The sequence below is a fragment of the Manis pentadactyla genome, chromosome 8, assembly GCF_030020395.1.
Source record: "Manis pentadactyla isolate mManPen7 chromosome 8, mManPen7.hap1, whole genome shotgun sequence".
Taxonomy (NCBI): Eukaryota; Metazoa; Chordata; class Mammalia; order Pholidota; family Manidae; genus Manis; species Manis pentadactyla.
The window spans coordinates 69366000-69390851 of record NC_080026.1 but is presented as its reverse complement, the minus strand read 5'-3'; the positions used below and the strand labels follow the sequence as shown (position 1 = coordinate 69390851).

General features: G+C 38.5%; 1 protein-coding gene across 4 annotated transcripts in view; it reads left to right on the top strand.

The window, feature by feature from the left end:
• NRG3 (neuregulin 3) overlaps window positions 1-24852 on the top strand; it is a 1067441-nt gene that overhangs the window by 796466 nt on the left and 246123 nt on the right. The window lies entirely within an intron of this gene.

The following is a 24852-nucleotide window of genomic DNA, read 5'->3' as shown; positions in this document are numbered from 1 at the left end:
GGTCCCAGGCTTGTCTGCAAAATTCCCACTCTCCTTTCCTAGAATTAGACTACCAGTTGACACATAAACCATCATTTATATGGAGACTGTGTCTTGTTTTTCTCCTAATTTTGTTCAGGGATCAACCCAGGGCAACCATGACAGCCAACCACATATTAAAACATTTTAATGTTATTCACCCTAAAAGCTATTAAGTAAAATGTTTATCCTCCTACCTTAATAATGATCTGGAAGGCCAGGTTCATATTAACACTTTTGGGCTCTTTGGAGTTCCACATGTGACCACAGAGTCACAGGGACAGCTTGACCCTGGCCCCCCTCCACCCCTTGCCTTTTTTTTTTCCCTCAACCTACAGCTGTTGATCTCAACATTTTGCTGGTAGGCACATCTTAGGGAGCTGGCACAGTCTCTTCAGCTACAGGACCTCATTAGGGCAGCACAGTTAAATGCTGGTAGGGGGTGAGGGCAGCAGAAGGCTTGCCTCCCCAAAGCGACATATTAAAATCTCCAGGGGAAGCTGTGAAATTTGAAAGGCTTCTAAGATGATTGCCTCATTAGTGATTTTGGATTTGAAATAATTTTATATAACATTTCCATGCCCTTCTTGTTTGTCTCCAGAATCACATTTTTTAAATAAATGTCAATAATATTTGCTTCAGAATGTATTGTATTTTAAATAAATAAAACATTTAGCCAAAGCTAAATAAAGCCCCTTGAGTTTTTCTTCCTTCACTATGTAAACCACTTTCCCTCCTTGTGAATGTTCATTCTGGATAAGTATTTACATTTTTGCTCCTATGCAGGGCTGGTGCTTAGCTGATAGACAATAAGCAAACATTCTTTATATTTTTCCATACTACATCATGCTTTATGAATCTAACCATTTAGGTATGATATGATAAATAAGTTCAGTTATTTCTGAATCTGAACACCTAATCAAAAAGGAATATAAATTGGAAATGTTAAAAAATATAACCTATGTTAGAAGACAATGAACACCTCTGCACCTGCCATTCAGTTTTGTCTTGTAATTATTTGCATATTAACTACAGGTTCTTTTATGAAATAAAACAAGAGAAACAGTGGAGAGCTGTTTGAAAATTTCCCTTTCATTTCGCTCCTTTCTCAAAGTAGCCATAATAAATAAATTCAGGATTTCACATTCCATGAATTTATTTCTTAATGCAACCTATGCCTAGTTTTCAGATTTTTCTCCTTATCCTTAATGTTCTTGAATTTTACTTTAATGTATCTAGCTGTGAACTGACTTATTTTATTTTAAAAGTTACATATTTTGATGCTTTTAGTGGTTTTTTTTTTGATTGAAGAATTCTTTTTTCAATCTTGATAATCCTCAGCTATTATTTTTCCAAATGTGGCTTTTCTGTCATTTCCTCTATTCTTTTTTTTTCTGAGATTATTGTTGACCATATGCTGTAGCGCTCCATCTGTGTACATGTTTTGTATGATTTTTCCCTTTGTCCCTCTGAGTTTCTTTCTGGATAAGTTTCTCAGGACCATCTTTCAATTTTCTGATTTGTTTTTTAATTGTATCATTATGTTTATGAATCTAATGTACTTTATAATTTGCTATATTTATTTTAAATTTTCCCCATAATTTCTAACTGATTCCTTTTAATAAGACAAGAGGTTTTGTTTGTTTTTTAGAAGGGGGGTGTTGCTTTTGTTTTATAGTATCTTATTTTTAATTTAATTTTAATTTATCTCATTGAGCCTTATAAACATGTTTCAAAAAATTTGTCTGTGGTTCCTTAAAATTACTTTTCTCTTGGGGGAATATTATTGGCTGTCTGTTATAGGATTCAGTTCCTTTATCTGTGTTCAATATTTGCTTCCAGTCTCATTTTAATGAGAGGACTGCCTTCTTTTCTTTTACTCTCTGTCTCCTTGCCTTCTTCCTCCCCTCTCCTGCTTACTTTCCTTGATGCCCATCTGTCTGTGTATTGTTGGTGATTGCCTCTCAGACCTCCTGGACTTAGGCAATCCAGAACTGGGTTTTTATAAGTTGTGGTGTTGGGGATAAGCAGATTCAGGCCCCCAACCACAAGAAGTCTGAATTCTTGAGAACCAGGACGTAAATTCCGTATTCACTTCCTCTCTTCTCCTGGAGTCTTTTTGTTCATTAAGAGTGGTACTGTCCAATCCGGTAGCCACCAGCCATTTGGGGCTATTTAAATTTAATTTTCAATCAATGAAGTTAAATACAATTTAAAATGCTGCCTCTGGGTCACACTAGGCATTTGCATCTCATGTGTACCTTCAGGGACAGCTCTGTGCCATCATCCCAGACAGGGCTGTGACACAGTGCTGCCCGAGAACTATAGTCCCAGGTATCTTTTTTTTTCTCAGCAGCTTTTTAGGATGCTTTTCTTTGGAGTGGGTGAGCCACATAAACTGGCTCCCTAGTTTCAGACAGGGAAATTGACTGTTTCTCTATTCAGTGAGCCCACTTTTAGCCCTCGTTTCCGGAAGGAGCAGACACCCAGGCTCCTAGTGCCTGCCCTTAGAGCCAAGCCTAGAAAGCTCATGCTTGCAGAACCATTTACGCTTCAGACCAGAACCTGCTTTTAGATCTTTCTTTTTATACTGTAACCATCATGAATAGTTATTTCAACCAGAGAGACTTCTGAAGCAAGAACTCAGTGCAGCTTGACCTAGATGATCAAAATTACAGAATACTAAAGCAAATATTTTTATAAACCATTCTATTGAGGAAAGTGGATGTTACTATTAATCAATGAAGATAAAACTGTAGAATCACATATTTTTAAATCATAACTAATTTTTTGCTAGTTCTTTCATTGGTTAAGGTAGGCTAAACTCAAGACTAATCCAAACCAAAATAAAGATAAAATACATAATGCCACTAAAAATATAGAGCTATCCCTAAATCAGTTTTTACATCTAGAAACATTTTGGTCCATTTGAGGCTTTATCCTGAACAATAAGCTTGTGCTATGCAAACCACTTCTCATGAGCCATGTTCATGATTTATAAAAACAGAATACTTATAAGCAAATGTTTTGGCATTATCTGCTTCAGTGTTCTCTCCCAGTATTGTTGAAACATACTGAGTCATGCTTAAGAAAAAACTTTTACATAATCTCAAAACAGAGCAGAGTAATTTGAGTATACGGGAATACAGAATTTTTCAACCAGGTGGTTGTCAGGCATCTGCGGTAACATTCCATCTCTGTATGTATCTCTTAAAAAAAGTTTTCCTCATCCTGAGCCAATGTCTCAGTCCCTTTTGCTCCCACTCATCTGTAGGTCCTTCTCTACATCAAGGCCTTACAGAAAAAGACCAAACCCAGTGTTGCAAGCTAGCCATCAGTGATGAGAACCATCTCACTCCCTTCCCCTCAAGTAGACTGTCTCCAGTCTGCCATTCACCCATCTGTTCCTCTAAATAATTCATTTTTGGTGTTCCTTTTAAAGGGTGACATCTTCAAGTAAACCTTCTATTCTAGGTGTGGTATCTATTCTAAGAACAGGACAATCTTCTGAATTCTGATCATGTCTCCTTCACTGTTCAAGGTCCAACTTCCTGTTCATAGCAAAAATTACCATTGACACTAAAGATTATAATGTGAGTTGACAGCGTTGGGCAAAGGAAAAAGTAATTTAAAAGCTTTCAAATGCTTAACAATGAAGAGACATTGGCAAAAAGCCCTGGACACAAATCACAACTTTACTGAAATAATTCCAAACCTCCATTTTTCACCTTTAAACCTGCATATAAAACAGTGCTGGCCTAACAAAACTGGGTGGAATATGTAGGTGATTATGTGAAATGTCTAGAGCAGAATCCAGGAAGTGTAAGCACTTGATAAATATGACTTCTCCCGTTTCTACACCAAATGATGTACATTACTTTCACAAGCTCCACTCACTTCTTATTTACTTCTGACAAATGATTTTTTTAAAGTACTAATTATAAAATGGAGTAACTATGTTGTAGCCTTGGCAAGTTTTAGAGAAAGTCATTAGTTGTAATTGTGGTGTAACTTTTTTTAGATAGAGGTCTGGTAATAAATCCCCCAGAAACCTTTACATAATATAGCTTTTTTTAAAATTTTATTTGAAGCCAAGGAACAGAATGAGAAAACTAGAGCATTTCAACTTCAAAAGAGTTTATGAGCTTTAAATAATTAGTAGCAGGCACAGCTCTCTTTTGTGCACCAGGCCAGGGCAATTAGCCCTGTTGGCAAAGGAGGAAATGAGTGCCCAGAGGGATAAATTACTTCTTCGGAGGTGCTGTGAGCAGAGTGTGAATGGTGTGTTTGTAGGTGGCACAGGTGGGGGTGAGTACAGATTGGAACGGCTAGTGAGGATTCTTAATGAAGGCTGAGGCAAAGGCTTACTGTCACAGTTCTTACAAGTTCAGTAAGATCTCTATTATCTCAAAAGACTGGTAAAAGGGACTTCTGGTGCTAGTGTTATAAAAACAAGCATAGGTGATTATTTATGCTATATAGGTATAGATCTATTTTTTGTGTGTTGCACAGAGTATATAACAACCCACCCTGCTGATCAGTTAACCTGTTCACTCTTAAATCCATAAGCTGGCCCTTCTGCTCTGGTCTCTATCTCAGGAAAGCACATCTCCCAGGCCACTTGGCCAATGGCTTCTGAGTGGAGTTTGCCAGTGGGAAGCACTAAATTGGAAGGCAGGATTCGATTCCTATCTATCCTTCTATCTCAGCTTTCTGTTTTCTGTTTCTTGATTCAGTTCCAGCAGCAGCCAGGGCCCCTGGGATTCCGCCTCTAGTCTGGTAGACCCGCTGGATTCACCTGGCTCACTTCACTCGGACGTCTTCTTACTTTGTCCCTTTGGCCTGGGATGAGACTAATTTCACGGAGTCGCGAAGTCCTATGTTACCTTATTGTCCTCTATTTAGCTTCTCACCCCTCTTTTTATTTGTTCAATTTTCTTTTTAATTTCCTCATTTTGAATATTTAAAGATGTTTCTGTTTCCAGATATACCACCTGTTTCTTTCTCAGTGTATTTATTTTGAATAAGCATATAAACTGAGAAGCTAGGAAATGATGACATACTAGTAAATCTAAAGCCATATTAAATATTATTGTATTTTTCCTTCAGGCTTTTTCAAATTAATTAAATTATACCATTATGTAATGGAGAAAATCATTAAACTCTTAGTTTCACTTTTGTCTTTATCTGTACAATACAAATAAAATGGCAGGCCCTCTTTTCCTCAAAAGATAGTTAATAATGAAATGGAACCCATTAAAAATTATAACACTTGAATTGGTCAGGAATAACATGGGATAGAGAATTAAATAAGGTTTCCAGTGTCAGTTTAACTTAAAGTCAAAACCAAGTTCTAGGCACATGCTTTCCATGTGCCCTGGGACACAAAAGTTAATTTCTCTCAACTTCTGTCTCCTCATCTATAAAATAGGGGTAACCACATCTCCTTTTTATCAGTTTTATGAGGATTACTTTGTCTACCCTTTGTAAAGCTCTCAGCACTGTGCTTTAAGTAGAGGTTTTCCTGAAGCAGGCTAGGGCTCTCTTTATCTATCACACAACAAGATAGAGAAGTACTTTCTGGTAGCACTTTCCCATTGACTTATTCCTAGGTAACATACATACGGGAGTATCACCTGTATCACTCATTACTTGATTAACTGAATCTCTTTCTTTCTCTCATTTTTTTTTAGAAAATAATCATCATATTTTACTGATTTCAAGTCACTGCTCACCTTGTGAGTGTGCATTTCAATGTGCCAAATAGCATTCCTTTGAATTCCATTTTGAATTTATTGTCTGTGGACAACTACTTTGGTCAACTTACCTGTACCAGGTTGCATTTTCCTTTGTTTTAATTAAAGGTCAAGAATCTTATCCATATCACAGTTAAAGTGAATATTTCCTTATGTGCCTTCTTTAACTTACCTTCCCTTATCCATGCTTTTGTGTGATTTTTCCAAGTTTCCATAAGACATTAAGTTTAAAATATATTTCACTATTCTTTCATGTCCAAGCTAGTGAAAACAATATTGTCACCTCTTTTTGACCCTGTTACCAGAATTCTAGCCAGTTGAACTGTGATAACTGATCTTCAACAGAATGTATGCTTTTACTAGAAAGACTGAAAATACTGGCATCAGGGATGGCATATGGAATTCGGAATGTCTTTTCTTTTCAAGAGGACATGTGAAATAGCAAAAATATCACTCGATTTAGAAATAGAATCAATGAACTCTAATCCTTGTTCTAACCCTTAAGGCCTTTGATTTCTTGGGCAGGTCCCCCGTTTTATTTCATTTTATAATATCCTCTACAAAATGAGGTGGTTAGAATAGATTGATTTCTTCCAACTCTACCTTTCTATAGTATCAGAAAAACATTCAGGTTTAGGTCAGTATCTATTTTTACAACTGGTTAATTTGGATGTTATATATATATATATATATATATATTTTTTTTTTGAGGACATCTCTCATATTCATTGATCAAATGGTTGTTAACAACAATAAAATTCTGTATAGGGGAGTCAATGCTCAATGCACAATCATCAATCCACCCCAAGCCTAATTTTCATCAGTCTCCAATCTTCTGTCTCCAATCATCAACCCACCCCAAGCCTAATTTTCGTCAGTCTCCAATCTTCTGAAGCATAACGAACAAGTTCTTACATGGAGAACAAATTCTTACATAGTGAATAAGTTACATGTTGAACAGTGCAAGGGCAGTCATCACAGAAACTTTCAGTTTTGCTCATGCATTATGAACTATAAACAGTTCAAATATGAATACTCATTTGATTTTTATACTTGATTTATATGTGGATACCACATTTCTCTCTTTATTATTATTATTTTTAATGAAATGCTGAAGTGGTAGGTAGATACAAGATAAAGGTAGAAAACATAGTTTAGTGTTGTAAGAGAGCAAATGTAGATGATCAGGTGTGTGCCTGTAGACTATGTGTTAATCCAAGCTAGACAAGGGCAATAAAACATCCACGTACGCAGAAGATTTCTCTCAGAACAGGGGGGGTGAGGTTCGAAGCCTCACCTCTGTTGATCCCCAATTTCTCACCTGATGGCCCCCCTGCGACTGTGCCTGTCTTAGATTGTTCCTCCCTTGAGGAATCTTACCCGTCTCTGGCTAACCAGTCATCTTCCGGGGCCATACAGAGAAATGTAAAGTTGGTAAGTGAGAGAGAAGCCTTATTGTTTGAAAAGGTTAGCTTTTTACTTCTTTGCAGATTTATGCCCTGTGGCTTCTATGCCCAGCATTTGTCTTGAGGTATCTTTACCACTTGGAAGAATTATGATACTCGGTAAATTCGATATGAGGCAAGAATTCTATTTAAGGGTTGTAATTAGGAAGGAAGAAGAAAAGCTATAGAAGTAGCAGGCGGAAGAAAACATGGGAAGATTGATTATTTCTTTGACATATCTTCTTGTAGAGTAACTTCAGCATCTATAGGTTTTAAACTACTAATTAAATTACGCACACACATTAACATAATAGGACTGTAGTTACATAACCAAAGCATACCTGTAGTTACCATCCATCTCCAGTGAAACCAAGAAAACCAGTTAGGCACCTTAGGTATTTGTGAAAACTTATCTATGATATGATGGATATTGTCCAACTGAACTTGAACAGTCTGGGAGAAATCAGACAAATTAAAACAACCCATTCCTGGGGACTCTTCACATCCCATATGCTCTTTTAAGAGTAAATAGTCTGTAGTTGTAAGATTTTGGAGCGCTACAATTTGCACTTCTCTTAATTCTTGGTTGAGTTCCAACAGTGTAGATCCAGTCAAATTTGTTGTTTTACTGTATGCACAGGCCAGCTTAGATATCTCCTTCTTCATTCCCATGGCAAGTCCAGGAACCGTTGGGATGAGTGCATCTATACCTGTAGCTGTGCGTGGATCTTTGTTGGGGTTTTTTGATGATTATCTTCTGGCATGAGTCTTCCAGAGAGTGCTGATGTTGGAAGTTCTTTTTCCTATCGTATCTTAGTTCATTTTCGGGGTAGCCCAATTAGGCTTTGATCCTCTGTATAAACACAAACAGACCCTTGGCCTACACTTTTATATGCCCTTTATACCCTTGTGTAGAACTCATTGGAGGTCACCACACAGAAACTGCCATTTTTTTTTTGGTATCATTAATCTACACTTACATGACAAATATTATGTTTACTACACTCTCCCCTATACCAGGTCCCCCCTATAAACCCCTTTACAGTCACTGTCCATCAGCATAGCAAAATGTTGTAGAATCACTACTTGCCTTCTCTGTGTTGTACAGCCCTCCCCTTTCTCCCCCCCCAATGCATGCTAATCTTAATACTCCCCTTCTTCTTCCTGTCCCTTATCCCTCCCTACCCACCCATCCTCCCCAGTCCCTTTCCCTTTGGTACCTGTTAGTCCATTCTTGAGTTCTGTGATTCTGCTGCTGTTTTGTTCCTTCAGTTTTTCCTCTGTAGTTATATTCCACAGATAAGTGAAATCATTTGGTATTTCTCTTTCTCCGCTTGGCTTATTTCACTGAGCATAATACCCTCCAGCTCCATCCATGTTGCTGCAAATGGTAGGATTTGCCCTTTTCTTATGGCTGAGTAGTATTCCATTGTGTATATGTACCACCTCTTCTTTATCCATTCATCTATCGATGGACATTTAGGTTGCTTCCAATTCTTGGCTATTGTAAATAGTGCTGCGATAAACATAGGAGTGCACCGATCTTTCTCATACTCGATTGCTGCATTCTTAGGGTAAATTCCTAGGAGTGCAATTCCTGGGTCAAATGGTAAGCCTATTTTGAGCATTTTGATGTACCTCCATACTGCTTTCCACAATGGTTGAACTAATTTACATTCCCACCAGCAGTGTAGGAGGGTTCCCCTTTCTCCACAGCCTCGCCAACATTTGTTGTTGTTTGTCTTTTGGATGGCAGCCATCCTTACTGGTGTGAGGTGATACCTCATTGTAGTTTTAATTTGCATTTCTCTGATAATTAGCGATGTGGAGCATCTTGTCATGTGTCTGTTGGCCTTCTGTATTTCTTTTTTGGAGAACTGTCTGTTCAGTTCCTCTGCCCATTTTTTCATTGGGTTATTTGTTTTTTGTTTGTTGAGGCATGTGAGCTCTTTATATATTCTGCACATCAAGCCTTTATCGGATGTGTCATTTTCAAATATATTCTCCCATACTGTAGGTTTCCTTTTTGTTCTATTGATTGTGTCTTTTGCTGTACAGAAGCTTTTCAGCTTAATATAGTCCCACTTGTTCATTTTTGCTGTTGTTTTCCTTGCCTGGGGAGACATGTTCAAGAAGAGGTCACTCATGTTTATGTCTAAGAGGTTTTTGCCTATGTTTTCTTCCAAGAGTTTAATGGTTTCATGACTTACATTCAGGTCTTTGATCCATTTTGAGTTTACTTTTGTATATGGGGTTAGACAATGGTCCAGTTTCATTCTCCTACATGTAGCCATCCAGTTTTGCCAGCACCATCTGTTGAAGAGACTGTCATTTTGCCATTGTATGTCCATGACTCCTTTATCAAATATTAATTGAACATATATGTCTGGGTTAATGTCTGGATTCTCTAGTCTGTTCCATTGGTCTGTGGCTCTGTTGTTGTGCCAGTACCAAATTGTCTTGATTACTATGGCTTTATAGTAGAGCTTGAAGTTGGGGAGTGAGATCCCCCTTACTTTATTCTTCTTTGTCAGGATTGCTTTGGCTATTCGGGGTCTTTGGTGTTTCCATATGAATTTTTGAATTATTTGTTCCAGTTCATTGAAGAATGTTGCTGGTAGTTTCATAGGGATTGCATCAAATCTGTATATTGCTTTGGGTAGGATGGCCATTTTGACGATATTAATTCTTCCTAGCCACGAGCATGGGATGAGTTTCCATCTGTTAGTGTCCCCTTAAATTTCTCTTAAGAGTGTCTTGTAGTTTTCAAAGTATAAGTCTTTCACTTCTTTGGTTAGGTTTATTCCTAGGTATTTTATTTTTTTTGATGCAGTTGTGAATGGAGTTGTTTTCCTGATTTCTCTTTCTGTTGGTTCATTGTTAGTGTATAGGAAAGCCACAGATTTCTGTGTGTTGATTTTGTATCCTGCAACTTTGCTGTATTCCAATATCAGTTCTAGTAGTTTTGGGGTGGAGTCTTTAGGGTTTTTTATGTACAGTATCACGTCATCTGCAAATAGTGACAGTTTAACTTCTTCTTTACGAATCTGGATTCCTTGTATTTCTTTGTTTTGTCTCATTGCCGTGGCTAGGACCTCCAGTACTATGTTAAATAACATTGGGGAGAGTGGGCATCCCTGTCTAGTTCCCGATCTCAGAGGAAATGCTTTCAGCTTTTCGCTGTTCAATATACTGTTGGCTGTGGGTTTTTCATAGATGGCCTTTATTATGTTGAGGTACTTGCCCTCTATTCCCATTTTGCTGAGAGTTTTTATCATGAATGGATGTTGAACTTTGTCAAATGCTTTTTCAGCATCTATGGAGATGATCATGTGGTTTTTGTCTTTCTTTTTGTTGATGTGGTGGAAGATGTTGATGGACTTTCAAATATTCTACCATCCTTGCATCCCTGGGATTAATCCCACTGAATGTTGTACCATTCTTGCATCCCTGGGATGAATCCCACTTGGTCATGGTGTATGATCCTTTTGATGTATTTTTGAATTCGGTTTGCTAATATTTTGTTGAGTATTTTTGCATCTACGTTCATCAGGGATATTGGTCTGTAGTTTTCTTTTTTGGTGGGATCTTTGCCTGGTTTTGGTATTAGGGTGATGTTAGCTTCATAGAATGAGTTTGGGAGTATTCCCTCCTCCTCTATTTTTTGGGAAACTTTTAGAAGAATGGGTACTATGTCTTCCCTGTATGTCTGATAAAATCCCAAGGTAAATCCATCTGGCCCAGGGGTTTTGTTCTTTGGTAATTTTTTTATTACCGCTTCAATTTCATTGCTGGTAATTGGTCTGTTTAGATTTTCTATTTCTTTCTGTGTCAGTCTTGGAAGGTTGTATTTTTCTAGGAATTTGTCCATTTCTCCTAGGTTTCCCAGCTTGTTAGCGTATAGGTTTTCATAGTATTCTCTAATAATTCTTTGTATTTCTGTGGGGTCCGTCGTGACTTTTCCTTCTCGTTTCTGATACTATTGGTTTGTGTTGACTCTCTTTTCCTCTTAATAAGTCTGGCTAGAGGCTTGTCTATTTTGTTTATTTTCTCGAAGAACCAGCTCTTGGTTTCATTGCTTTTTGCTATTGTTTTATTCTTCTCAATTTTATTTATTTCTTCTCTGATCTTTATTATGTCCCTCCTTCTGTTGACCTTAGGCCTCGTTTGTTCTTCTTTTTCCAATTTCAATAATTGTGACATTTGACCATTCATTTGGGATTGTTCTTCCTTTTTTAAATATGCTTGGATTGCTATATACTTTCCTCTTAAGACTGCTTTTGCTGTGTCCCACAGAAGTTGGGGCTTAGTGTTGTTGTTGTCATTTGTTTCCATATATTGCTGGATCTCCATTTTGATTTGGTCATTGATCCATTGATTATTTAGGAGTGTGTTGTTAAGCCCCCATGTGTTTGTGAGCCTCTTTGCTTTCTTTGTACAGTTTATTTCTAGTTTTATGCCTTTGTGGTCTGAAAAGTTGGTTGGTAGGATTTCAGTCTTTTGGAGTTTTCTGAGGCTCTTTTTGTGGCCTAGTATGTGGTCTATTCTGGAGAATGTTCCATGTGCACTTGAGAAGAATGTATATCCTGTTGCTTTTGGATGTAGAGTTCTATAGATGTCTATTAGGTCCATCTGCTCTACTGTGTTGTTCAGTGCTTCTGTGTCCTTATTTATTTTCTGCCCAGTGGATCTGTCCTTTGGGGTGAGTGGTGTATTGAAGTCTCCTAGAATGAATGCATTGCATTCTATTTCCCCCTTTAGTTCTGTTAGTATTTGTTTCACATATGCTGGTGCTCGTGTTTTGGGTGCATATATATTTAGAATGGTTATATCCTCTTGTTGGACTGAGCCCTTTATCATTATGTAGTGTCCTTCTCTATCTCTTGTTACTTTCTTTGTTTTGAATTCTATTTTGTCTGATATTAGTACTGCAACCCTTGCTTTCTTCTCACTGTTGTTTGCCTGAAATATGTTTTTCCATCCCTTGACCTTTAGTCTGTACATGTCTTTGGGTTTGAGGTGAGTTTCTTGTAAGCAGCAAAGAGATGGATCTTGCTTTTTTATCCATTCTATTACTCTGTGTCTTTTGATTGGTGCGTTCAGTCCATTAACATTTAGGGTGACTATTGAAAGATATGTATTTATTGCCATTGCAGGCTTTCAATTCGTGGTTACCAAAGGTTCAAGGCTAGCCTCTTTAGTATCTTTCTGCCTAACTTAGCTCGCTTATTGAGCTGTTATATACACTGTCTGGAGATTCTTTTCTTCTCTCCCTTCTTATTCCTCCTCTTCCATTCTTAATATGTTAGGTGTTTTGTTCTGTGCTCTTTCTAGGAGTGCTCCCATCTATAGCAGTCCCTGTAAGATGTCCTGTAGAGATGGTTTGTGGGAAGCAAATTCCCTCAGCTTTTGTTTGTCTGGGAATTGTTTAATCCCACCATCATATTTAAATGATAGTCGTGCTGGATACAATATCCTTGGTTCAAGACCCTTTTGTTTCATTGCATTAAATATATCATGCCATTCTCTTCTGGCCTGTAGGGTTTCTGTTGAGAAGCCTGATGTTAGCCTGATGGGTTTTCCTTTATAGGTGACCTTTTTCTCTCTAGCTGCCTTTAAAACTCTTTCCTTGTCCTTGATCTTTGCCATTTTAATTATTATGTGTCTTGGTGTTGTCCTCCTTGGATCCTTTCTGTTGGGGGTTCTGTGTATTTCCGTGGTCTGTTCGATTATTTCCTCCCCCAGTTTGGGGAAGTTTTCAACAATTATTTCTTCCAAGATACTTTCCATCCCTTTTCCTCTCTCTTCTTCTTCTGGAACCCCTATAATACGGATATTGTTTCTTTTGGATTGGTCACGCAGTTCTCTTAATATTGTTTCATTCCTGGAGATCCTTTTATCTCTCTCTATGTCAGCTTCTATGCGTTCCTGTTCTCTGGTTTCAATTCCATCAATGGCCTCTTACATCCTATCCATTCTGCTTATAAACCCTTCCAGAGTTTGTTTCATTTCTGTAATCTCCTTTCTGGCATCTGTGATCTCCCTCCGGACTTCATTCCATATCTCTTGCGTATTTCTCTGCATCTCTGTCAGCATGTTTATGATTTTTATTTTGAAATCTTTGTCAGGAAGACTGGTTAGGTCTGTCTCCTTCTCTGGTGTTGTCTCTGTGACCTTTGTCTGCCTGTAGTTTTGCCTTTTCATGGTGATAGGAATAGTTTGCAGGAGCTGGGACGAGTGACGGCTGGAAGAACTTCCCTTCTTGTTGACTTGTGGCCCTCCTCTCCTGGGAGAACTGCGACCTCTAGTGGCTTGTGCTGGGCAGCTGCACGCAGACTGGGCTTCTACTTCCTGCCTGTCCGCTATGGAGTTTATCTCCACTGTTGCTGTGAGCGTGGCCTGGCTCGGGCCGTTGCTCCAAAGTGGTGGAGTCCTGTTGGAAGGGGGAGTGGCTGGGAGGCTATTTATCTCCGTAAGGGGCGTCCGTGCTCCCTGAGCCCAGGGGATTAGGGTGCCCAGAGATCTCCGGATTCCCTACCTCTGGATTAAGTTTCCTGCCCTTCCCCTTTAAGACTTCCAAAAAGCACCCGCGAAAACAAAGCAATGACCAAAGAAAAAAGAAATTTTTTTTAATTAAAAAAAAAAGGCCACTCGTTCATCTTTATTCTCCAGCGCCAGCCTCAGCCTCAGGCATCTGCTCACCGGTCTTGCTGCCCTATTTCCCTAGTATTGGGGTCCCTATCCCTTTAAGACTTCCAAAAAGCACTCGCCAAAACAAAACAAAACAAAAAAAAAAATATGGCCGCTCTCTTTTCTTATGTCCTCTGGCTCCAGGCCTCCGGCCTGTTCACTGTTCTTGCTGCCCTGTTTCCCTAGTATCCAGGACCCCGTGCACACTCTGTGTCTGTGCTCTGGCCCGGATGGCTGGGGCTGTGTGTTCAGCAGTCCTGGTCTCTGTCTCCCTCCTGCTCTGCCTACTCTTCTCACGCCGGGAGCTGGGGGGAGGGGCAGTCAGTCCCGCGGGGCCGGGGCTTGTATCTTACCCCCTTTACGAGGCACTGGGTTCTTGCAGGTGTGGATGTGGTCTGGATGTTGTCCTGTGACCTCTGGTCTTTATTCTAGGAAGGGTTGTCTTTGTTCTATTTTCATAGATATATGTGGTTTTGGGAGGAGATTTCCGCTGCTCTACTCACGCCGCCATTTTGGCTCCACCTTCTATATATATATTTTTAATTAAGACTTAATTTTTTTAAAGCAGTTTTTGGTTCACAGCAAAGTTTAGAGAAAGGTACAAATATTTCCCATATATCCCTTTCCCCCACACAGATATAATGTCCCCTATTAACAACATCCCCAACCAGAGTAGTACATTTGTTATAATTGATGAACTGACATTGACATATCATAACCATCCAGAGCCCATATTTTACATTAGGATTCCTTTTGATGTTGTACATTCTACGGGATTGGACACATGTATAATGACATATGCCCATCATGATGGTATTATGCACAGTATTTTCGCTGTCCTAAAAACCCTCTATGTTCTGCCTATTCATCTCTCATACCCAAACCCTGGAAACCACTGATCTTTTTACTATCTCCATACTTTTTACCTTTTCCATAGTGTCATAATAATTAGAATCATACAGTATGGGGCCTTTTTGGATTGATCTCTTTCACTAGTAATATGTATTTAAGTTTCCTCCTTGTCTTTTCATGGCTTGATAGCTCATTTTTTTTGACACTATATAATATTCCACTGTCTGGATATACCACAGTTTATTTATCCATTCACATTCTAAAATACATGTTGGTTGCTTCCAAGTTGTGGCAATTATGAATAAAGCTACAATAAACATCCATGTACATTCTGTGGACATAAGTTTTCAGCTCCTTTGAGTAAATACCAAGGAGTATGGTTGCTGGATCATTTGGTAAAAGTATGTTTAGTTTTGTAATTAACTGCCAAACTGTATTGCAAAGTGTCTGGACCATTTTGCACTCCCAGAAGCAATGAATAAGAGTTCCTGTTGCTTCACATCCTCACCTACATTTAGTATTGTCAGTGTTCTGGATTTTGGCTACTCTAATAGGTTGTGACATGTGATACTGAGCATCTTTTCATATGCATTTTTGCTGTATATTTCTCTTGTGGGTTGTCTTTTAAGGATTTTGGCCTATTTTTTAATTGGGTCCTTTGCTTTCTTACTTTTGATTATTAAGGATTCTTTGTATATTTTGGATAACAGTCCTTTATTAGAGATACTTTTTACAAATATTCTTTCCCAGTCTGTGGTCCATCTTCTCATTTCCTCACATTGCCTTTCATGTTCTATCTTTTTGCTTGTAAGATATACTGCAGTATTAGGGAATTTTTATTATTGAAATATCAAATGAAGATGTGATATGATAACTGGGTCATAAAGAGAGTCAGTGAAGCAAACAACTTGAATCACTTTTAAAATTAAATGATTAGAGTACTTAAATAGCTTTGTCTAAGTGTGTATTTAATAAATAAATACACTAAACAACAAAAATGTGTTTATAATGAAAAGCTGCCAGTTCTGGTTTATCCTTTTGCCCAGCTGCCCCACCCCATCTCCCCCAACATGCTCCCCAAACACACAGGCAAGCATACTAAACTATTTTTGTTTGATATTTTCCTGGTTGTTTGTTAACTTCATATCTCTAAATAATACATTAAGCCTCTATTTCTTGATTTATCTACTTTAGGAATGATGCATTGAATTTCTAAAATAAAAGGAAATTAAGTCATACCACACCCCCACCTCTGCTCCCTCCTCCCTACCTGGCTCTATCACTATTCTCAGTTATCCAGGTTGGTCTTAATGATACATTTAAGGAAGTAGAATTGTATAATCAAGAAATGGAACTTTTCTGTGCAAATTGAGGATGATCTACTCACATAATTCCCAGGTTTCCTCCTAACAGATTTTCAAACTTAGATTAAGATTATATTTGACTGTGTATCCATTTGATACAAGCCTGTGCCATTTTTTTTTCAAGGCAAGACCTCACTTTCTTCTCAGTCTGAGTTGTATGAGGCTTTTAATATGAAATCACTTTCCATTCAGTCCAAAGCTTCCTTGTTGCTGATGAATGTCATACATAATGAAAGATTATATCCATTTATCCTCAGCAGTAAATCATTTATCACACAAGGGAGATATATTATTGTGAATTCTGATCAAAGCTGCCCACCTCCTTTAGCTGGCAGAAACGCTGCCCCCTGTTAGTCGATTGTATGATACGCTGGGAGAAAAAGGGAAAATTATTGTGCTGAATGAGGGCTCAGCAAACTCTAGGGGTTTCTAAAATGGCTTTTAAAAAAATCATGTTTCATGTAGAACGTTCTATGATCCAGGCATGTGAACTGTAAGTCTTTTTTCTTGCTTTCTTCACTTAATTAAATCAGAAAGCTGTGGGACTTTTTGTAGCTCGCTCTGTGATGTCTGCAAAGAGATTTGTGAATGACACTGTGTGGATATTTTGCCCCCTTTCTTAGAGAGACAATAATTATTACCACTTCTTTTTGAAGCATGCTGTGAGTGGTTTTATCAGTTCGTTTGCTAATGAGCTCCCTCTCTCCTTTATAATGCCAATCATAAAGATACCTTTTAAATAAGATTTATCTCTCAGATTTATTTTCTTTTCACTCTTCCTTATCAAGCTGTGCACTGCTTTGCTTCAGGGAATCGCCCACACTACCCAGGTAGGGAACAAGGCTGAACTCTGATCTCTTGCTGATAACACTCTCTCATTGACTCCTTCTAAGAACAGTGAATTCCAGAAAGGACATCTTCCAGAAGGGTCTCTGTTATGTCTTATCTTTGATTTTAGGTCATCATCACCCTTTGTTATACATCTGTGTCCACCACTTTTCAAATTCAATACCATGTGAGTGCCTGAATATCAAATTATCCTGATTAAAGTAAGATGCAGAATGGAGCTAGAAGAATGGACCCTCTTTCTTCCTTTGGTCTCACTTGGGCTGCTGGCCAGCAAACTCTTAACAGTTTATTCAGAATTTATGCAAAGTACTAGTCAGTGATATACACAATTAAGTCACAAATCTGCATCTAACATTTACCAACATTACTTCATTTGATCTTCACCACATTCTTAAAGTTGCCTTTTCATGCTTTGGCTATTTAAGAGCTAGTCATTGAAATTCATATTCTCTCCTTCTAGACTGTGTGGGCTCATTATGTCCCTTGTATGGCTGACAGAAGTAAATAGAATGTGCCCAGGCTCCTTTCCTTCAATGCAAGAGATGGCTAAATTTATCAGAACAGGATATAGTTACAGCAAAGTCATTATACATTAACTTCAATCTAGATGTTCTTGTAGATGGTTCTTACATCTCTGATTATTCAGATTTTTCTACTCTCCTATAGTTATGATTGCTAAACTTAGAGAATAAAATATAGGACACCCACTTAAATTTGAATCTTGGGTAAATAATGAATACATTTTTAATATAAGTGTGTCCCAAATATTACATTTAGGACTCATTTATACAAAAAAAAAATAATGTTATTTATCTGAAATTCAAATTTAATTGGGTGTCCCATATTGTTTCTGGCAACTCTACACATAGGAGAATCCAAATTCTGGTCTTTGCTATTCTATAGACAAAGTTCCCCAGCTGGCAACTGCTATGAATTGAAATGTGTTTCCCCAAACTCGTATGTTCAAGCCTTAACCCCCCATTGTGATCATATCTGGAGACAGGGTCTTCAGGAGGTGATGAAGGTTAAATGAGGTTATAATGGTGGGGTGGTCCTAATTTGATAGGATTGGTGGTCAGATTAAGAAGAGGACAGGAGAGAAAGTGAGTTTGATCTCTTTCTCCCCACCCTGTGAAGTTACAGCAAGACGGCAGCCACTGCAGCCCAATGAGAGATCCCTCACCAGGCGCAGACTCGCTGGCCCTGTAGCCTTGGGTTTCTAGTCTGCATGATTTTCTGTTGTTCTTTGATCATCATCTGTGATACTTTGTTATGGCAGCCAAAGCTGGCTCATACAGTATCTTTGGAATGTTTTACTCGGGTTCAGTGTTATATTCTTTCTGGACTGTGATCTGACAAGGAAGGTCTTTGCCTTTCCTCCATTGACTAGTTTGAACATCTGAGTCAATTCCTCTTCTGATTCCAAGCAAGTAGAGACAAGTGAAGGAATCTGCTAATGTTAGACCTTACGCATCAGAGAAAGTCAATGATTGGCTAATTTATCAATCTTTGTAATATCAAAAGTGAAAATCATGAAGAGGAATCATAGGGAGTAGATGTGACAATAAATCCTGTTCCACTGTTGGCTTGGAAATTAGGAAGTCTTTCTGCAAGAGGGCCAAAATATTGTTTTTTTATTTACTTTTCCTAAAAGGAGATTTTAAAAAATATTTTAGATGCAGTAAAATGAAAGCTAAATTAAACAGAATAACTTACTCATCCCTCATAGCTGCACTGGAAAATATTGCTATGCTTTCTAAGCTGTGTAGTGCCTTCATGCCATGTCGTATGTTTTAATTTTGTTTAAGAAGGCTGAGATGAAGCTCTTGACCAAATAGGGACAGAAGTCTCTATAAAGCCAAAACATGTATCCAGACTGATCTGAGTACTCCTCAGCCACTGATTATCCAAAAGTGAATGTTCCATATATGTAAATGAAATGACTTAATGTAAATGGTTGCTGTCTCCCTGGTACTAAAATTGACCGATGAAGTATACAGATGGCTGCCGGACACAGTCCCTTATATCCTACCTATTGAGAAAAACTTGTAGTTGAGTAAACACATATTTGTTATATATGGCTTCTAACTTCTCAAACTTGCAATCATGCTTTTCCTCTGTCTTTAGGGCTCAAATATAAACAATGCAGTATGCCTCCTAAATTTGAGCAGATGCTTTCAAATGCAGTTCTGAAATCACAGTAGTTTTAGGATGAAATAATTGGCCTCCATCTACTTTTAAATTCAAACTTTGCTAAAGGGAAGTGTGTGTGTGTGTGTGTGTGTGTGTGTGTGTGTGTAGATGCTTTTTATTTCTCTTGAACATGCACTTGGGGGGTGTGGGAGGATGACTGCTGGGTCATATGGTAATTTTATGTTTAAATATTTGAGGAACTATCAGACTGTTTCCCAAGGTGGCCATATCATCTTACATGTCTACCAGCAGTGTATGAGGATCATATTCTTAATATTAAGCTAAGATTTGCACCCTGTAACTGCCAACTGTAATACCAGTTCTTTTGTCTGAGAGAACTGCTTTTCTAGATGACAGCTGGCTTCGTCTGATCCTCTGAGTACACTCTAATGCTCAGTGACTTCTATCCATTCTCGTGGTTCCATGCTGTAATTTTATGTCTTCTCACCAACCTTCCTATGAATGTACAGTGGACCCCCTCACCCATGATGGATACATTCCAGGGCATCCAGTGGAAAGTATAGAAACCCTATATGTACTGTGTTTTTTAAAGGGAAATTAAGAAAAATAATAAATCCCTACATTTTCTTGAGATCACAGGTAAACTTTGTTAGCCAGAAACTTCATAGCTGTAAGAGGAATGACATTATAAGCCACAGTTGTCTCAGCCATGGAATTTGTGATATACTTGAAAGCTACCAATAATGCACTGGAGAGAACCTCATGAGTTTGAAGGCAACTGTTATTTGCAATTCAAAATAATCCAATTCCAAATCCTTCTATTTATAGTTGAAAAGATTTGGGGAAGACTGTACCTAAAGCCAGTCTGTAGGTAATTTTAATTCCAATTGGTTAGCTTAAATATCTTGCTGCCCTAATTATACTCCTTTTAAATAAGACCACTTAATTAAATCCTAAATTCAGCTAAAGAAAGCTTATATGTTGATCAGTGCTACAATATTCTCCATAGCCAAACCAAGGCCTCAGCTTCAGCAGTAGCAGTGAGTGGCGGGGAAGGGAATTTGTTCTGACACTGTTAATAACTTTGAGCCAGTAACTCTAGGCTGCAGATTCTTCACTAGAAAATTTTCTGGTACACCCAGCACACATTTGCATTCAGATGGAGACAAGGTTTGTCATTCTGCTTCCTGTACTCCCCATGTCTTAAATGCTGGGCAATCCACTTGCCTTACTGAAACTCCATCCTTACAGTTTTGTTTGTGTTCTTATTTTTTTAGTTGAGGAAATCTAGAGGTGTCATTTTCATTCTTTAATAGTAGTTCTCCGAAAGAGTGTTCCCATCCATAGTTGGTAATTACCTTTTAACATGAAGCTCTGGAAATTTGCTTTTACATCAATGATTAGTCTCTGACATGATTTGCTGAAGAACATTTCAAGATTGGATAACAACTTACAAACCTAGGTCTTTAATTCTTACCATAAATCAAGGCTTCAGTTCATAGTATTTAGGCCATTATTTTCAAATACTGATCTTAGGAAAGGGAGGAGGGTGTATGGCAATATATGTATCTACTGAATTTCCATGAACAATGCCAGGGAATGCCACAGATCGAGCAAGGATTTTAAAGTCAACCCCAGTTGAGTTTGTGTAAGTTCAGATACTACTGGCTATGTGATTTGGGGATAAGATATTTAACCTTTCTAAACCTCAGTTTCCTCACTTGAAAAGCTAGAAGGCTGATTCCAAATTCAAAGAATAAAAAGAAAAAACAAAAAACAAAAAACTAGCATTTACTGAGTACTTACCACCAACCACAGGTATTGTATTATTTATTCCTAATAATAATTGTAAAAGGAGCTACTCTTATTACCTCCAGTCTAAAAATGAAGAAAAGGAGGTACAGGAAGTTGAAGCAGCTGGAAAATAGTGGATCCTGGATTTAAAACCAGGCAGTACTCTAAACCACCCTGCCTCTAAAATGTGAGGTTTAAATGCCTGATGATCTTTCCATTTTCCTCAACCAAGGACGGAAATTGAGGCTAAGAATTGGCAGGTGACAGGGAAGAATACCTGGAGGGATTGTTCCTTTTTCAAGTCAGTGTTTAATAGGCCCTTTAAAATTGGCAAACATGTATGTCACTGACAAAGTGTCTACTTTACTGTAATATCAAAGAGTAACTGCTGTATTTGTCTATGAATCAAAGTTGATACAGTCAGGAAACAAACCCTACAGTTTGCCACCATTTCTTTTGTGAAGTTAATCAATTTCTGCTAGCTTAAACTTCATGTCTAAAACCAAGTTTCCAGAAGGAAGTATGTATTATAGTTTCTCCAACATGTATGCAGAGACCAGGCACAACACAGGGATCGAAGCAAGCAGTTGAACACTTTTCTGTCCCTCATACTTTTCTCTCTTTAAGTATAATGCCTGTGCAAGATATAACGTCTCCAGGCATAAAAATGGCTAAAACACACGTCTGTGATAGCAACCATGTGTGCCTATTCATTTTTTCTCCTTCCTGGTGTCAGTCCCATGAAACTGGGGAACAGGGATATTAAATGATTTCCCTAAGTACATCCACACAAATACTAAGCAGAGAAACAAGACTATGAATTCAACACCATTAATCATTATGAAACAGATGAAGAAGACATGTGCCAAACAGCTGTGTGTGGACTGGACCATCCACGTTGGTAGTCAAGACCCTGACCATGAAGACATAGTAGGAACGGAGAAAAAGGGGGTGAAGCAATGCCAACACCTTCCATTCATGAGTACACTACTCATTCATGAGAAAATGAGGAAATCAACAGAAAGGGGCTGAGGACACTATGGTTCCCTTATTGGAACAGTTTTTGTGTTGTTTGTGGTTTGTTTTGTTTCGTTTTCCTAACAGGAGGAAGAGGGGAATATTGAAGGAATAGTCTGAGATTGTAGGAGGGTTGTTGGGCACCTGTGAGAGTTCCTCAATTTTTCTCTCCAAGTCATTCATTTTACTTAGTTGTTATTCAGGAAATGGGTTCAAAGAAACAAACTGGAGTATGAGTATTTTGAGAAATGGAAATGGCCCGAAGTTGACCATGTGGGCTGATGGCCAGAGTCATCACTTTTAGCTGCCAGAGCATGTGGATTCTGTGGGAACATCAGCAGGTGATCCGACCACTTTTAAAGTGTCTCCCTCGGGATCCTCCACATCCAGGCTGGGCAACAGGGTGACTGCTTCTGCTTTATTGTTCCCAGACAAAACAAGTAGTCCATTCCAGCCAGCACGCGTGCATTTCAAATTTCCTCATCTTTGCCTGTGTTGTTCTCTTCTTCTCTTGTGCCCAGGGATTGCTTTTTAACATTTCACACTAAAACGAGACTTTTTCTCAGGGATAAGGTAGAAGAAGAAACATGAACAGAAGGCATGGCTTGTTATTTTAGGCGCAGCTGGACAAGTGGGAGGGGGTGAGGGCCAAGCTAGGAGGATGTGAGGGGTAGAAACAGCGGATCTGCATTTGCAGCTCCGCAGCTGGCCCTTTCCCTGTAGAGAGGGATGCCCCAGTTTGTGCGCTGGGCCTGAGGCTCCCCGGGAGAGAGAGGCTTTGCTCACACTTCGGCAGGGCTAGAGTCTCCACGCTCTCCTCCCATGTCACCTGCAGGGCCTGGCCCCAGTGATCAGGCCCAGCCGGCCGTGGTTCTCCCATCCACCTGTCACCCGCCCTGCCATGCTGTGGGCATTGTCTCCTCACTGTGCCTTCCTGCGGCCTTTTGAATTTGGAAAGCAAACAACAGGATCAAGGACCTCCTGGTTTTTGAAGTGTCACCCCAGAGTAGATAAACACTCATAATATAAAGCCATTTTATTTTTCAAAGTAAAATTTATTTGCTCTTGCGAGCCAAGCCCCTGAGTTTGCTCTGTGGTTGGATCGCTGTTGATAGTAATTCTCCCATTTGCTTTACATGACTCTTTATCAGCCGTGGCTATCCTTCCTGTCCACAGTCTGCTCTCTGCTCGTAGTCCATTTATTACAGAATCAAGACTTAACCCAGAAAATCACCAGGGAACATTGGGATTTTTAGCATAATCATTGTGATGCAGTGTTTCTAAGGGATAAAGAAATTTGGAGAAGAGGAGTGGATGAATTGAGTGGAGTTTTGCAAGTGAGGCAGAGTAGAAAAAAATTAGAATATTAACCTGGTTAAGGTAAGATTTGTGCTATTCTTAAATATATATTTATCATAAAAGATACACATTTTAAATTTTGTCAGTTCTATTATGTTTATTAGATGAACAAAGACTTTTATATAAATTTCTCTTATTCTTGTACCTTTCAAAAAGCAGATGTTTTTAAAAAAAATAAACAAAGAAAAACACTATCTAACCCTTCCCCCAACTACCAAAGTCAAAACAAACATAGGATGATATTTCTCAAAAGATGTGCTTATCACACTGCTCGAAGGTCTGCCAGACTCAAATCTATGTAATAGAAGTGCATCTTAAGACTTGCTTCAAATCTTTAATAACGTGATAAATTCAGCCCACCTCATGGGCATTACCTGATGGCCACATTCATCTCCACATTTGGATGGGTCTGATCAAGGTGACACATGTGTGACTGTTTAAATGGAAATTTTAGTATTTCATCCTTAAAACCCAGCACCAATTAGCATGGACGCTACCTCTTTAACAGAGGAGCAGGACTTGCTGCAAACCCAGTCACCCAGCCTCTGGTGGGTTCCCCAGCCTGGGCTGGGCTGCCACCATGTCATCACACTTCCTTATCCACGGCACACGGGAATGCAGGCTGGATGAAAGCCCTCGCCACTGTTCTGTTTTCCTGATACCCCATGAGGCCTGAACACTTCTCAGAATGGTCCCAAAGTCATAGAAAATCACTTTAAGACTAAAAATCTTTCAAACATCTTTCCTTATTTCCTTTTCCACACACAAATGGAGTAATGCATTTTATGTAATAGAGACTCTTTAAAAAGCAAAACAAAACCCAAAGAAAGCACTTCCCATTAAAAGCAGCAATCTCCTTAGCATACCATTTTCTTATTAAATGAAGACACAAAGAGAAAAGTATGCTTAAAATGTCCCATACATATTGGAAATAAAAACCTCCAAAAAGTGAACCCACATTATAGCACACACCTAACTCATAGCTCACCATTGTGGGGAAATGAAAATTGAAGCACTACATTTCAGGTAATTCTGAGTAAAGGCATACTAACAACATTAGGGCACCTTTCAAAAGAGAACAGAAATTTATTTTGTCATCACAAATGTGCCTCAGTCCTAAGTATTTTCGAACTTTTTACCATTATAGAACCTGCTTTATTTCAAGTGCAATAAATGAATTAAAAAAAGGTTATGAAAATATGTAGCTGCTTTCAATTGCCTGTTGGGTATCTGGGGTATCCATATATCAGAAGCCTTTGTTCTTAGTTTGCAGGGAAAATTGCCAAATACACTCCAGAGTGCCAGGCTTAAAAAGGTACTGAAGGGAGCCTGCCCGATTACCTGAATTCCAATTTGGCTCACAATGAAAGGTGGAAAAATTACCTACGAGCCTTTCAGTGTTGCTGCTCCACTTGCAATAGACCTTATCTAATAGTTTATTCAGCCAGAAAACAAAACATATTCCAAAGAAAGAATTCACAGTTTCTGTTTCTGATAGAAGGGTCTCTTTGAATTCTTTTGTGGATATCATAGATTTCTAAACACCAGAGGATT